The sequence below is a fragment of the Pseudophryne corroboree genome, chromosome 2 (genome assembly GCF_028390025.1).
Source record: "Pseudophryne corroboree isolate aPseCor3 chromosome 2, aPseCor3.hap2, whole genome shotgun sequence".
Classification (NCBI taxonomy): domain Eukaryota; kingdom Metazoa; phylum Chordata; class Amphibia; order Anura; family Myobatrachidae; genus Pseudophryne; species Pseudophryne corroboree.
In genome coordinates, this window is record NC_086445.1 from 121285093 (window position 1) to 121300523 (window position 15431).

The window sequence follows — 15431 nt, forward strand, 5'->3', positions numbered from 1 at the left end:
GGGTAGGAATGTGCCTCAGCAACTTGTGCCCCTTATTTATGCCAGTTTCCATAGGTTTCATGCTGCCAAGGGCGCCCCCCCCCCCCCCTGCGCCCTGCACCCTGAAGTGCCTGTGTATGTGTGGGAAACATGGCGCGCTGCGCTCCCGCCAGCCGCGCGGTACCTTTAGCCGTCACTTTCTTGATTGAAGATCTGTCTTCTAACACTCACCTGTCTTCTGACTTCTGGCTCTGTGAGGGGGCGACGGCAGGCTGTGGGAGTGAATATTTAGGCACGGCTAGCGTTCAGTTCCCTTCAGGAGCTAATGGTGTCCTGTCAGCCAGAAGCAGAGCCATGAAACTCTTTAAGAAGTTAGTTCCTACTTCTGCCCCCTCAGTCCCATGAAGCAGGGCATCTGATGCCAGCAGATCTCCTTGAAAATAAAAAAACCTAACATAAGTCTTTTCAGAGAAACTCAGTAGAGCTCCTCAGAGTGCATCCAGTCAGCCTGGGCACATTTCTAAAACTGAGGCCTGGAGAAGGGGCATAGAGGGTGGAGCCAGTTCACACCCAATGAAAAGTCTTTAAAGTGCCCATGTCTCCTGCGGATCCCGTCTATACCCCATGGTCATGATGTCATCCCCAGCATCCTCTAGGACGTATGAGAAATGTCAGTCGCCTTTTAAGACTGTAATGCCAGTCTGGGTACCGTGTACACCCGTAGTATACTTAGACTCAGTTCGCTCCCTTAGAAGCGGTGCATCCTCACTGTGTACTGAGTCTGGAGACCCAGCTGCCCCCATAGAAGCCATGCGTCTCCATATCCTCATGCCACCATAATGGCCTGCAACCCGCTAACCGGGACGCCGGCTTAGTACTCACCACTCTTCTATCTTCTGGCTCTGTTAGGGGTGGCGGCGTGCTGCGGGAATGTACGCTTGCCGTGGTGGGGCTATCGAATAGTTCCCTCGGGAGCTAGTGTCCTGTCAGCAGGGGAACGGGACCATTAACCCTTCAAGAGGTTGCCCCCCCAAGTCCCACAAAGCAGGCAGGCTGGTGCCATCCAGTCCTGCCTGAAAATAATTAACAAATAAAATAAATGCAGAAAACTCTTCAGGAGCTTCCAGCGACGTGACCGGCTCCTCCGGGCACATTTTCTAAACTGTCTGGTAGGAGGGGCATAGAGGGAGGAGCCAGACCACACTACCAAATTCTTAAAGTGCCCAAGGCTCCTAGTGGACCCGTCTATACCCCATGGTACTAAATGGATTCCCAGTATCCTCTAGGACGTAAGAGAAATAACCTTTATTGTACAACATCAGCCAGCGGGCTAGTCAAATAGTTTGCTGCATGGGCAGTGTCTGGCAGTAGACGGGAGAACGGGGGGTCGCCATCCGCTAACTGCAGGACAGTGGCGGCGGCGGGCGGTACGAGAGGCCTGGGCCCTCCCCTCTATGTCAGAGTGGCCGAGCCCAGGACAGTTGTGCCCACAGTACCCCCTTGATGACGGGCCTGCCAGTTCGCCTGCAAATCATCCAGTTGGCGTGTTGCATGGACAAGCAGATGATGTCGCAGGCGACTGCGGGAGTGCGCAAATAATCATACACACTAGACGATGTAGACAATTTGTAATTATGAAACAGCAAGTCACCCCAATATCGCCCCCAGTGTGTTCCCGGATTTAGTTTCTTCTTACTTTTTGAAAGTGGTAGGTGGTTGGACTTTAGATGTAAGGTTTATACAGGTTGAGTATCCCATATCCAAATATTCCGAAATACGGACTTTTTTGAGTGAGAGTGAGATAGTGAAACCTTTGTTTTTTGATGGCTCAATGTACACAAACTTTGTTTAATACACACAGTTATTAAAAATATTGTATTAAATGACCTTCAGGCTGTGTGTATAGGGTGTATATGAAACATAAATGAATTGTGTGAATGTAGATACACTTTGTTCAATGCACAAAGTTACAAAAAATATTGGCTAAAATTACATTCCGGCTGTGTGTATAAGGTGTATATGTAACATAAATGCATTCTGTGCTTAGATTTAGGTCCCATCACCATGATATCTCATTATGGGATGCAATTATTCCAAAATACGGAAAAATCCGATATCCAAAATACCTCTGGTCCCAAGCATTTTGGATAAGGGATACTCAACCTGTACTTTAAAACAGTGTGCCTCTTTAGTTTTGTCTTTTATGCTTTTCTCCAAAATCTCTTCTAGTTTGCAGAAGTGTCTCCTGAGAGTAGGAAGTAAGTGCATTGCTGCAAAAGGACATTGGGGGTCATTCTGAGTTGATCGCTAGGTGAAAATGTTTGCTGCGCAGCGATGATGCAAAAATAGTTACTTCTGCGCATGCGTATGCGGCGCAATGCGCACGCGTGATGTACTATTACAACAAATGATGTAGTTTCACACAGGGTCTAGCGAAGCTTTTCAGTTGCACTGCTGGCCGCAGAGTGATTGACATAAAGTGGACGTTTCTGTGTGTCAACTGACCGTTTTCCGGGAGTGTACGGAAAAAAAACGCAAGCGTGCCAGGAAAAACGCAGGCGTGGCTGGCGAATGCAGGGAGTGTTTGTGACGTCAAAACAGGAACTGAACGGTCTGAAGTCATCGCAAGCGCTGAGTAGGTCTGAAGCTACTCTGAAACTGCACAAAATTAATTTGTAGCCGCTCTATGATCCTTTCTTTCGCACTTCTGCTAAGCTAAAATACACTCCCAGTGGGAGGTGGCATAGTGTTTGCACGGCTGCTAAAAACAGCTAATGAGTGATCAACTCGGAATGACCCCCATTGTACGCTGTTCGGGGGTGATTCAGACCTGACTGCTGCTGTCATAACTGCGCATGCATATGCACCACAATGCACACGTGCATTGGACAACAACAAAGGGCAACGGCGGTCAGCAACGAGATGGTACGAAAATTCAGATCGCACGGGCGTTCGCAATGTGATTGACAGGAAGAGGCCATTTGTGGGTGGCAACTGTCCGTTTACTGGGAGTGTCCGGAAAAACGCAGGCGCTCCCAAGCATTTTCAGGGAGGGTGTCTGACATCAGCTCTGGCACCGATCAGCCTCATTCTATCGCACTGTAGGAATAAGTCCTAGGCTGCGCAGAAACTGCAAACAGTGGATTTTTGCAGCTCGACGTACACATAAGATCACACACTTGCACAGTAAATTTACACTCCCCCTGGGGGCAGAGACTGTCTGAACGCAGGACAGCAAAGTTAGCAGCCCAGCAATCAGGTCTGAATCACCCTCTACATCCACTACACTTCCCACTGTTCTCCAGAAACATTTTACATGCTATGTGTATTTTTTCCACTAGATGTCACTATAACTCTACAATGCACATTGAGCAGCATAGTGAAACTTTTACATTGCAGTTTTTATCCCATTAATCTATTTAGTGAGATGAACTGTTTATGTCTCATTCAACATTCTTTCAAATCAATTCAGTTACATGTACATTAGATACATTCATCTCATATTTCAAACGATAGTTTAACTGTATGTATTCAGTGTAATATAGTGAAACATTACATAAATAATTTGAGTGTTTCAAATTCAATGTTCCATCATATTATTAAAGTGGTTACCACGCAGACCTGAAAAACTGTGAGTGAGCACAGCTCATTGTATTGCATCTGCAAAGGTCAGTAAATGTAAGTTACATTAACTCGCTACATGCATGCATCCAATGGACTATTTACAGTGCTCACAGGTCCCTGGGTTGGTATCTGGACTCTAGATCTACACTTAAAAGGTCTATAGGGTCAAAAGGTCGACATGACAATGTTCTACATACATATAGTAAACACAAATTTTCTGATTTCTTTTTAATTTTTTTCAACTTTTTCATACTTTATCATCCACGTGGACTACGATTGGAAATAGTAACCTGTGCCAAGCGCAGCGGTAGCGGAGCGAGTCTCCTTGCCCGTGCCCATATGAGGGGACACAGTACACTAATGGGGCTTGTTCGTGGCAAAAAAGTGACGTGTCTATCTTTTTTTGTGTTTGACCATTTCAACATTTTGTGTTAGGCTCCAAACTTACAAGTGGCTGTGCTCTGTATGCAATCAGTGTACAGCCATGGGCAAAAGTTTTGAGAATGACAAGTATTGGTTTTCACAAAGTATGCTGCTTCAGTGTTTTTAGACCATTTTTGTCAGATGTTACTATGGGATACTGAAGTAAAATTACAAGCATTTCATAAGTGTCAGTGGCTTTTGTTGACAATTACATTAAGTTTATGCAGAGTCAATATTTGCAGTGTTGGCCTTTCTTTTTCAAGACCTTTGCAATTCGCACTGGCATGCTGTCAATAAACTTCTGGGCCACATACTGACTGATGGCCATTGGCCGCCCATTCTTACCTAATCATTGGTTGGGGTTTGCCAGAATTTGTGGGGTTTTGTTTGTCCACCCGCCTCATGAGGATTGACCACAAGTTCTCAATGGGATTAAGGTCTGGGAAGTTTCCTGGCCATGGACCCAAAATTTAAATTTTTTGTTCCCTAGCCACTTAGTTATCACTCTTGCCTTATGGCAAGGTGCACCATAATGCTGGAAAAGGCATTGTTCGTCACCAACCTGTTCTTGGATGGTTGGGAGAATTTGCTTTTGTAGGATGTTTTGGTACCATTCTTTATTCATGGCTGTGTTCTTAGGCAAAATTGTGAGTGAGCCCACTCCCATGGCTGAGAAGCAACCCTACACATGAATGGTACCGGGATGCTTTACTGTCGGCATGACACAGGACTGATGGTAGTGCTCACCTTTCCTTCTCCGGACAAGTGTTTTTCCAGATGCCCCAATCTGACAGGGGATTCATCAGAGAAAATGACTTTACCCCAATCCAATCCCTATACCTTTTGCAGAATACCAGTATGTCCCTGATGTTTTTCCTGAAGAGAAGTGGCTTCTTTGCTGCCCTTCTTGACTCCAGGCCAACCTCCAATAGTTTTTGCCTCACTGTGCATGCAGATTCACTCTCACTTGCCTGCTGCCATTCTTGAGCAAGCTCTGCACTGGTGGTGCCCCGATCCTGCAGCTGAATCAACTTTAGGTGACGGTCCTAGTGCTTGCTGGATGTTATTGGGCAACTTGAATCATTCTTTACAACTTTTGAACCTCTCTCTCCATGAAGTTCTTGATGATCCAATAAGTGGTTGATTTAGGTGCAATCTTACTAGCAGCAATATCTCGCCTGTGAAGCTCTTTTTGTGAAAAGCAATGATGACTGCATGTGTTTCCTTGCAGGTAACCATGGTTAGCAGAGGAAGAACAATGATTTAAAAGTACCACCCTACTTTTAAAGCTTCCAGTCTGTTATTCTAATTTCTAACTCAATCAGCATGATAGAGTGATCTCAAGACTTGTCCTCGTCAACACTCTTACTTGTGGTACATTTGTGGCAGCGCTGAAATGCAGTGGAAATGTTGTTTTTGAAATTAAGGGCCTAATTCAACCCGCAAAACGCCGGGTCCCTCCTGCGTGTTTCCGGACACTCCCACAAATGCCCTCTTCCTGTCAATCTTCTTGCAATCACCGGTGCGATCAGATTTTTCGCACCATCCTGTCGCTGCCCGGCGCTCCCCGTCACTGCGGACTGTCTTGCCTGTGCATTGCAGTGCATACGCATGCGCAGTTCAGACCTGATTGCCCGCTGTGCGAAAACGAGCAGCAGCAATCAGATCTAAATTAGCCCCCATGTGCAGTGCAGGTGGGGCAGATATAACATGTGCAGAGAGAGTTCGATTTGGGTGGGGTGCGTTCAAACTGAAATCTAAATTGCAGTGTAAAAAAAAAAAAAAAAGCAGAAACAATTAGTGATGAGCGGGTTCGGTTCCTCGGAATCCGACCCCCACCCCCCCCCCCCCCCCCCACGAACTTCACCCATTTTACTTGGTTCCAAGGCGGACTCGAATCTTCCCGCCTTACTCGGTTAAACCGAGCGCTCCCGAACGTCATCATCCCGCTGTCGGATTCTCGCGAGATTCGTATTCTATATAAGGAGCCACGCGTCGCCGCCATTTTCACTCGTGCATTGGAGATGATAGGGAGAGGACGTGTGCAGCGTTCTCTCAGTTGTGTTCAGTGTGCTGCAAATATCTGTGCTCTGTGTGCTGCAAAAATCTGCTCAGTGTGCTTGCAAATATCTGTGCTCGGTGTGCTGAAAATATCTACGTTCTCTGCCTGAAAAACGCTCCATATATGTGCTGCATTGTAGTATATAGTAGGAGGACAGTGCAAAATTTTGCTGACCAGTGACCACCAGTATTATATCAGTACGGTACAGTAGTCCACTGCTCTACCTACCTCTGTGTCGTCAAGTATACTATCCATCCATACCTGTGGTGCATTTTAGTAGTTTTGCGCAGTAGTAGGAGGACAGTGCATAATTTTGCTGACCACCAGTATATAGGGATGTGCACTTGAAATTTTTCGGGTTTTGTGTTTTGGTTTTGGGTTCGGTTCCGCGGCCGTGTTTTGGGTTCGACCGCGTTTTGGCAAAACCTCACCGAATTTTTTTTGTCGGATTCGGGTGTGTTTTGGATTCGGGTGTTTTTTTCAAAAACCCTAAAAAACAGCTTAAATCATAGAATTTGGGGGTCATTTTGATCCCAAAGTATTATTAACCTCAAAAAACATAATTTCAACTCATTTTCAGTCTATTCTGAATACCTCACACCTCACAATATTATTTTTAGTCCTAAAATTTGCACCGAGGTCGCTGGATGACTAAGCTAAGCGACCCTAGTGGCCGACACAAACACCTGGCCCATCTAGGAGTGGCACTGCAGTGTCACGCAGGATGGCCCTTCCAAAAAACACTCCCCAAACAGCACATGACGCAAAGAAGAAAAAAAGAGGAGCAATGAGGTAGCTGTGTGAGTAAGCTAAGCGACCCTAGTGGCCGACACAAACACCTGGCCCATCTAGGAGTGGCACTGCAGTGTCACGCAGGATGGCCCTTCCAAAAAACACTCCCCAAACAGCACATGACGCAAAGAAGAAAAAAAGAGGCACAATGAGGTAGCTGTGTGAGTAAGCTAAGCGACCCTAGTGGCCGACACAAACACCTGGCCCATCTAGGAGTGGCACTGCAGTGTCACGTAGGATGGCCCTTCCAAAAAACACTCCCCAAACAGCACATGACGCAAAGAAGAAAAAAAGAGGCGCAATGAGGTAGCTGTGTGAGTAAGCTAAGCGACCCTAGTGGCCGACACAAACACCTGGCCCATCTAGGAGTGGCACTGCAGTGTCACGCAGGATGGCCATTCCAAAAAACACTCCCCAAACAGCACATGACGCAAATAAAAATGAAAGAAAAAAGAGGTGCAAGATGGAATTGTCCTTGGGCCCTCCCACCCGCCCTTATATTGTATAAACAGGACATGCACACTTTAACCAACCCATCATTTCAGTGACAGGGTCTGCCACACGACTGTGACTGAAATGACGGGTTGGTTTGGACCCCCACCGAAAAAGAAGCAATTAATCTCTCCTTGCACAAACTGGCTCTACAGAGGCAAGATGTCCACCTCATCATCATCCTCCGATATATCACCGTGTACATCCCGCTCCTCACAGATTATCAATTCGTCCCCACTGGAATCCACCATCTCAGCTCCCTGTGTACTTTGTGGAGGCAATTGCTGCTGGTCAATGTCTCCACGGAGGAATTGATTATAATTCATTTTAATGAACATCATCTTCTCCACATTTTCTGGAAGTAACCTCGTACGCAGATTGCTGACAAGGTGAGCGGCGGCACTAAACACTCTTTCGGAGTACACACTTGTGGGAGGGCAACTTAGGTAGAATAAAGCCAGTTTGTGCAAGGGCCTCCAAATTGCCTCTTTTTCCTGCCAGTATAAGTACGGACTGTCTGACGTGCCTACTTGGATGCGGTCACTCATATAATCCTCCACCATTCTTTCAATGGTGAGAGAATCATATGCAGTGACAGTAGACGACATGTCCGTAATCGTTGTCAGGTCCTTCAGTCCGGACCAGATGTCAGCATCAGCAGTCGCTCCAGACTGCCCTGCATCACCGCCAGCGGATGGGCTCGGAATTCTGATCCTTTTCCTCGCACCCCCAGTTGCGGGAGAATGTGAAGGAGGAGATGTTGACAGGTCGCGTTCCGCTTGACTTGACAATTTTGTCACCAGCAGGTCTTTGAACCCCAGCAGACTTGTGTCTGCCGGAAAGAGAGATCCAAGGTAGGTTTTAAATCTAGGATCGAGCACGGTGGCCAAAATGTAGTGCTCTGATTTCAACAGATTGACCACCCGTGAATCCTTGTTAAGGGAATTAAGGGCTCCATCCACAAGTCCCACATGCCTAGCGGAATCGCTCCCTTTTAGCTCCTCCTTCAATGCCTCCAGCTTCTTCTGCAAAAGCCTGATGAGGGGAATGACCTGACTCAGGCTGGCAGTGTCTGAACTGACTTCACGTGTGGCAAGTTCAAAAGGTTGCAGAACCTTGCACAACGTTGAAATCATTCTCCACTGCGCTTGAGACAGGTACATTCCACCTCCTATATCGTGCTCAATTGTATAGGCTTGAATGGCCTTTTGCTGCTCCTCCAACCTCTGAAGCATATAGAGGGTTGAATTCCACCTCGTTACCACTTCTTGCTTCAGATGATGGCAGGGCAGGTTCAGGCGTTTTTGGTGGTGCTCCAGTCTTCTGTACGTGGTGCCTGTACGCCGAAAGTGTCCCGCAATTCTTCTGGCCACCGACAGCATCTCTTGCACGCCCCTGTCGTTTTTTAAAAAATTCTGCACCACCAAATTCAAGGTATGTGCAAAACATGGGACGTGCTGGAATTTGCCCATATTTAATGCACAAACAATATTGCTGGCGTTGTCCGATGCCACAAATCCACAGGAGAGTCCAATTGGGGTAAGCCATTCCGCGATGATCTTCCTCAGTTGCCGTAAGAGGTTTTCAGCTGTGTGCGTATTCTGGAAACCGGTGATACAAAGCGTAGCCTGCCTAGGAAAGAGTTGGCGTTTGCGAGATGCTGCTACTGGTGCCGCCGCTGCTGTTCTTGCGGCGGGAGTCCATACATCTACCCAGTGGGCTGTCACAGTCATATAGTCCTGACCCTGCCCTGCTCCACTTGTCCACATGTCCGTGGTTAAGTGGACATTGGGTACAACTGCATTTTTTAGGACACTGGTGAGTCTTTTTCTGACGTCCGTGTACATTCTCGGTATCGCCTGCCTAGAGAAGTGGAACCTAGATGGTATTTGGTAACGGGGGCACACTGCCTCAATAAATTGTCTAGTTCCCTGTGAACTAACGGCGGATACCGGACGCACGTCTAACACCAACATAGTTGTCAAGGCCTCAGTTATCCGCTTTGCAACAGGATGACTGCTGTGATATTTCATCTTCCTCGCAAAGGACTGTTGGACAGTCAATTGCTTGGTGGAAGTAGTAAAAGTGGGCTTACGACTTCCCCTCTGGGATGACCATCGACTCCCAGCAGCAACAACAGCAGCGCCAGCAGCAGTAGGCGTTACACGCAAGGATGCATCGGAGGAATCCCAGGCAGGAGAGGACTCGTCAGAATTGCCAGTGACATGGCATGCAGGACTATTGGCATTCCTGGGGAAGGAGGAAATCGACACTGAGGGAGTTGGTGGGGTGGTTTGCGTGAGCTTGGTTATAAGAGGAAGGGATTTACTGGTCAGTGGACTGCTTCCGCTGTCGCCCAAAGTTTTTGAACTTGTCACTGACTTATTGTGAATGCGCTGCAGGTGACGTATTAGGGAGGATGTTCCGAGGTGGTTAACGTCCTTACCCCTACTTATTACAGCTTGACAAAGGCAACACACGGCTTGACAAATGTTGTCCGCATTTCTTGTGAAATACTTCCACACCGAAGAGCTGATTTTTTTGGTATTTTCACCAGGCATGTCAACGGTCCTATTCCTCCCACGGACAACAGGTGTCTCCCCGGGTGCCTGACTTAAACAAACCACCTCACCATCAGAATCCTCCTTGTCAATGTCCTCCCCAGCGCCAGCAACACCCATATCCTCCTCATCCTGGTGTACTTCAACACTGACATCTTCAATCTGACTATCAGGAACTGGACTGCGGGTGCTCCTTCCAGCACTTGCAGGGGGCGTGCAAATGGTGGAAGGCGCATGCTCTTCACGTCCAGTGTTGGGAAGGTCAGGCATCGCAACCGACACAATTGGACTCTCCTTGTGGATTTGGGATTTCGAAGAACGCACAGTTCTTTGCGGTGCTTTTGCCAGCTTGAGTCTTTTCAGTTTTCTAGCGAGAGGCTGAGTGCTTCCATCCTCATGTGAAGCTGAACCACTAGCCATGAACATAGGCCAGGGCCTCAGCCGTTCCTTGCCACTCCGTGTGGTAAATGGAATATTGGCAAGTTTACGCTTCTCCTCCGACAATTTTATTTTAGATTTTGGAGTCCTTTTTTTTACTGATATTTGGTGTTTTGGAGTTTACATGCTCTGTACTATGACATTGGGCATCGGCCTTGGCAGACGACGTTGCTGGCATTTCATCGTCTCGGCCATGACTAGTGGCAGCAGCTTCAGAACGAGGTGGAAGTGGATCTTGATCTTTCCCTAATTTTGGAACCTCAACATTTTTGTTCTCCATATTTTAATAGGCACAACTAAAAGGCACCTCAGGTAAACAATGTAGATGGATGGATACTAGTATACTTATGGATGGACGAGCGACTGCCGACACAGAGGTAGCTACAGCCGTGGACTACCGTACTGTGTCTGCTGCTAATATAGACTGGATGATAATGAGATGAAATCAATATATATATATATATATATATATAATATATCACTAGTACTGCAGCCGGACAGGTATATATATTTATTATGTAATGACTGATGACGGACCTGCTGGACACTGTCAGCTCAGCAGCACCGCAGACTGCTACAGTAAGCTACTATAGTAGTATGTATAAAGAAGAAAGAAAAAAAAAAAAAACACGGGTAGGTGGTATACAATTATGGATGGACGAGCGACTGCCGACACAGAGGTAGCTACAGCCGTGGACTACCATACTGTGTCTGCTGCTAATATAGACTGGATGATAATGAGATGAAATCAATATATATTATATCACACTAGAACTGCAGCCGGACAGGTAGATATATTTATTATGTAATGACTGATGACGGACCTGCTGGACACTGTCAGCTCAGCAGCACCGCAGACTGCTACAGTAAGCTACTATAGTAGTATGTATAAAGAAGAAAGAAAAAAAAAAAAACACGGGTAGGTGGTATACAATTATGGATGGACGAGCGACTGCCGACACAGAGGTAGCTACAGCCGTGGACTACCGTACTGTGTCTGCTGCTAATATAGACTGGATGATAAGGAGATGAAATCAATATATATATATATATATATATATATATATATATATATATAATATCACTAGTACTGCAGCCGGACAGGTATATATATTTATTATGTAATGACTGATGACGGACCTGCTGGACACTGTCAGCTCAGCAGCACCGCAGACTGCTACAGTAAGCTACTATAGTAGTATGTATAAAGAAGAAAGAAAAAAAAAACCACGGGTAGGTGGTATACAATATTATATATATATTATATACAATTATATATATATATATATATATATGTAAGCAATGTCCGGCACTCCAATATATACTTAATACACGCCCGGTGCCCTCACGGCCATGTGTGGATGAAATAGAAAATAGTAACATGCGGCACTCACAGCTTAGTAGAAACTGGTGAATAAACGGCCAGACTCCGTGAAGATCAACGTTTCAATTTATAAAATTTTCGTCAGGATACTGACGAAAATTTTATAAATTGAAACGTTGATCTTCACGGAGTCTGGCCGTTTATTCACCAGTTTCTACTAAGCTGTGAGTGCCGCATGTTACTATTTTCTATATATATATATATATATATATATATTAAACTGGTGGTGACTGGTGGTCAGTTCACTGGTCACACTATCAGCAACTTGCAAGTAGTACTCCTAAGCAGACAATCACAATATATATTATACTGGTGGTCAGTGTGGTCACAATGGCAGTGTGGCACTCTGGCAGCAAAAGTGTGCACTGTACGTTATATGTACTCCTGAGTCCTGCTCTCAGACTCTAACTGCTCCCCACTGTCAGTGTCTCCCCCACAAGTCAGATAATATACAGTCACACTATCTATCACTTCAGCAAGTAACTAGTACTCCTCCTAATGCTCCCAAAAATTACTACTGTGTCTCTCTCTCTACTGTCTCACTCTCTTCTCTATAAACGGAGAGGACGCCAGCCACGTCCTCTCCCTATGAATCTCAATGCACGTGTGAAAATGGCGGCGACGCGCGGCTCCTTATATAGAATCCGAGTCTCGCGATAGAATCCGAGCCTCGCGAGAATCCGACAGCGGGATGATGACGTTCGGGCGCGCTCGGGTTAACCGAGCAAGGCGGGAAGATCCGAGTCGCTCGGCCCCGTGTAAAAAAACATGAAGTTCGGGCGGGTTCGGATTCCGAGGAACCGAACCCGCTCATCCCTACCAGTATATAATATATAGCAGTACGGTACAGTAGTCCACTGCTCTACCTACCTCTGTATCGTCAAGTATACTATCCATCCATACCTGTGGTGCATTTTAGTTGTTGTGCGCAGTAGTAGGAGGACAGTGCATAATTTTGCTGACCACCAGTATATAATATATAGCAGTACGGTACAGTAGTCCACTGCTCTACCTACCTCTGTGTCGTCAAGTATACTATCCATCCATACCTGTGGTGCATTTAAGTTTTGCGCAGTAGTAGGAGGACAGTGCATAATTTTGTTGACCACCAGTATATAATATATAGCAGTACAGTACAGTAGTCCACTGCTCTACCTACCTCTGTGTCGTCAAGTATACTATCCATCCATACCTGTGGTGCATTTTAGTTGTTGTGCGCAGTAGTGTTCAGTGTGCTGCAAATATCTGTGCTCAGTGTGCTGAAAATATCTGTGCTCAGTGTGCTTGCAAATATCTGTGCTCAGTGTGCTGAAAATATCTACGTTCTCTGCGTGAAAAACGCTCCATATCTGTGCTGCATTGTAGTATATAGTAGGAGGACAGTACAGAATTTTGCTGACCAGTGACCACCAGTATTATATCAGTACAGTACAGTAGTCCACTGCTCTACCTACCTCTGTGTCATCAAGTATACTATCCATCCATACCTATGGTGAATTTAAGTTTTGCACAGTATATATAGTAGGGGGACAGTGCATAATTTTGCTGACCACCAGTATATAATATATAGCAGTACGATACAGTAGTCCACTGCTCTACCTACCTCTGTGTCGTCAAGTGTACTATCCATCCATATCTGTGGTGCATTTTAGTTGCTGTGTGCAGTATTTAAAGTAGGAGGACAGTGCATAATTTTGCTGACCACCAGTATATAATATATAGCAGTACGATACAGTAGTCTACTGCTCTACCTACCTCTGTGTCGTCAAGTATACTATCCATCCATACCTGTGGTGCATTTAAGTTTTGCGCAGTATATATAGTAGGAGGACAGTGCATAATTTTGCTGACCACCAGTATATAATATATAGCAGTACGGTACAGTAGTCCACTGCTCTACCTACCTCTGTGTCGTCAAGTATACTATCCATCCATACCTGTGGTGCATTTAAGTTTTGCGCAGTATATATAGTAGGAGGACAGTGCATAATTTTGCTGACCACCAGTATATAATATATAGCAGTACGGTACAGTAGGCCATTGCTATTGATTTATTACTGGCATATAATTCCACACATTAAAAAATGGAGAACAAAAATGTGTAGGGTAAAATAGGGAAAGATCAAGATCCACTTCCACCTCGTGCTGTAGCTGCTGCCACTAGTCATGGCCGAGACGTTGAAATGCCATCAACGTCGTCTGCCAAGGCCGATGCCGAATGTCATAGTAGAGAGCATGTAAAATACAAAAAACAAAAGTTCAGTAAAAATGACCCAAAAATCAAAATTAAAAGCGTCTGATGAGAAGCGTAAACTTGCCAATATGCCATTTACGACACGGAGTGGCAAGGAACGGCTGAGGCCCTGGCCTATGTTTATGGCTAGTGGTTCAGATTCACATGAGGATGGAAGCACTCATCCTCTCGTTAGAAAACTGCAGTGCCACTCCTAGATGGGCCAGGTGTTTGTGTCGGCCACTTGGGTCATTTAGCTTAGCCACACAGCTACCTCATTGCACCTCTTTTTTCTTTGCGTCATGTGCTGTTTGGGGAGGGTTTTTTGGAAGGGACATCCTGCGTGACACTGCAGTGCCACTCCTAGATGGGCCAGGTGTTTGTGTCGGCCACTTGGGTCACTTAGCTTAGCCATCCAGCAACCTTGGTGCACCTCTTTTTTTCTTTGCATCATGTGCTGTTTGGGGACTATTTTTTGAAGTGCCATCCTGTCTGACACTGCAGTGCCACTCCTAGATGGGCCAGGTGTTTGTGTCGGTCGCTTAGCTTAGTGACACAGCTACCTCATTGCACCTCTTTTTTTCTTTGCATCATGTGCTGTTTGGGGACTATTTTTTTAATTTGCCATCCTGTCTGACACTGCAGTGCCACTCCTAGATGGTAATTGATAAGTCAAATATTTGAGGAATAATACCAAATACAATATTTATTTCTACTCTTTAAAGTACATAGGGGTTAAACTTGACAGGTTGGAGATGGGATAGATGTAGATAAATTAGCTGGAGACAAAGGTCTACCAAATAGATGTTCAGATCTTAATTATTCCTAGATAATTGCATGTCGGAAGTTAGCTACATATTAAGTTACTTCCCTCTGCCCAAGATCTGTACAAACTGTGTTTGTATTACTGCAGCCCTGATTGGGTTACAATCGTGAAGTGGGAGATCCCATACACTTAGTAACACTTCTAAACAATGACCTACGTAAAGAGTGAAAAGAGATAAGGAAATAAGGTATGAGTGGTGATACTGCTGTTGGTGTTTTTTCTACAGGAAGGGGAGTTTCCTACTTCACTGGGTATTCCCTAGTGGTCGCCCATCTAGGTACTGACCCAGCCCACCTGCGTTTAGCTTCCAAGATCGGACGAGATTGGGCGTGAACGTAGGGGTATGGTCGTAGGAAAGTTCAAACCTATAGTACCAATGAGAGTGCACCGAAATAGGAGGATAAATTCCTCCTCGGAAAGGAGAATGCCAGAAATGCGTACTTGAAAGGAAAAAATAAAAAAGGGTAACAGGAAAGTAAACAGGTGTGAATCTGCTGTCCACGTTAGACCGAGGAAGCGTATCTCCTGCGGGGACACGCTCCTCTGAATCGTGGATGAGAGTTCACAGAGGAAAGAGCAGTCAGAAAAGATATATGTATGATTCTGAGATGGGAGGA

At 45.7% G+C, this 15431-nt stretch overlaps 1 pseudogene; it reads right to left on the reverse strand.

Moving 5' to 3' along the window:
- Window positions 1-15050: 15050 nt before the first annotated feature.
- Window positions 15051-15169, reverse strand: LOC135054370 (5S ribosomal RNA; annotated as a pseudogene).
- Window positions 15170-15431: the final 262 nt, after the last annotated feature.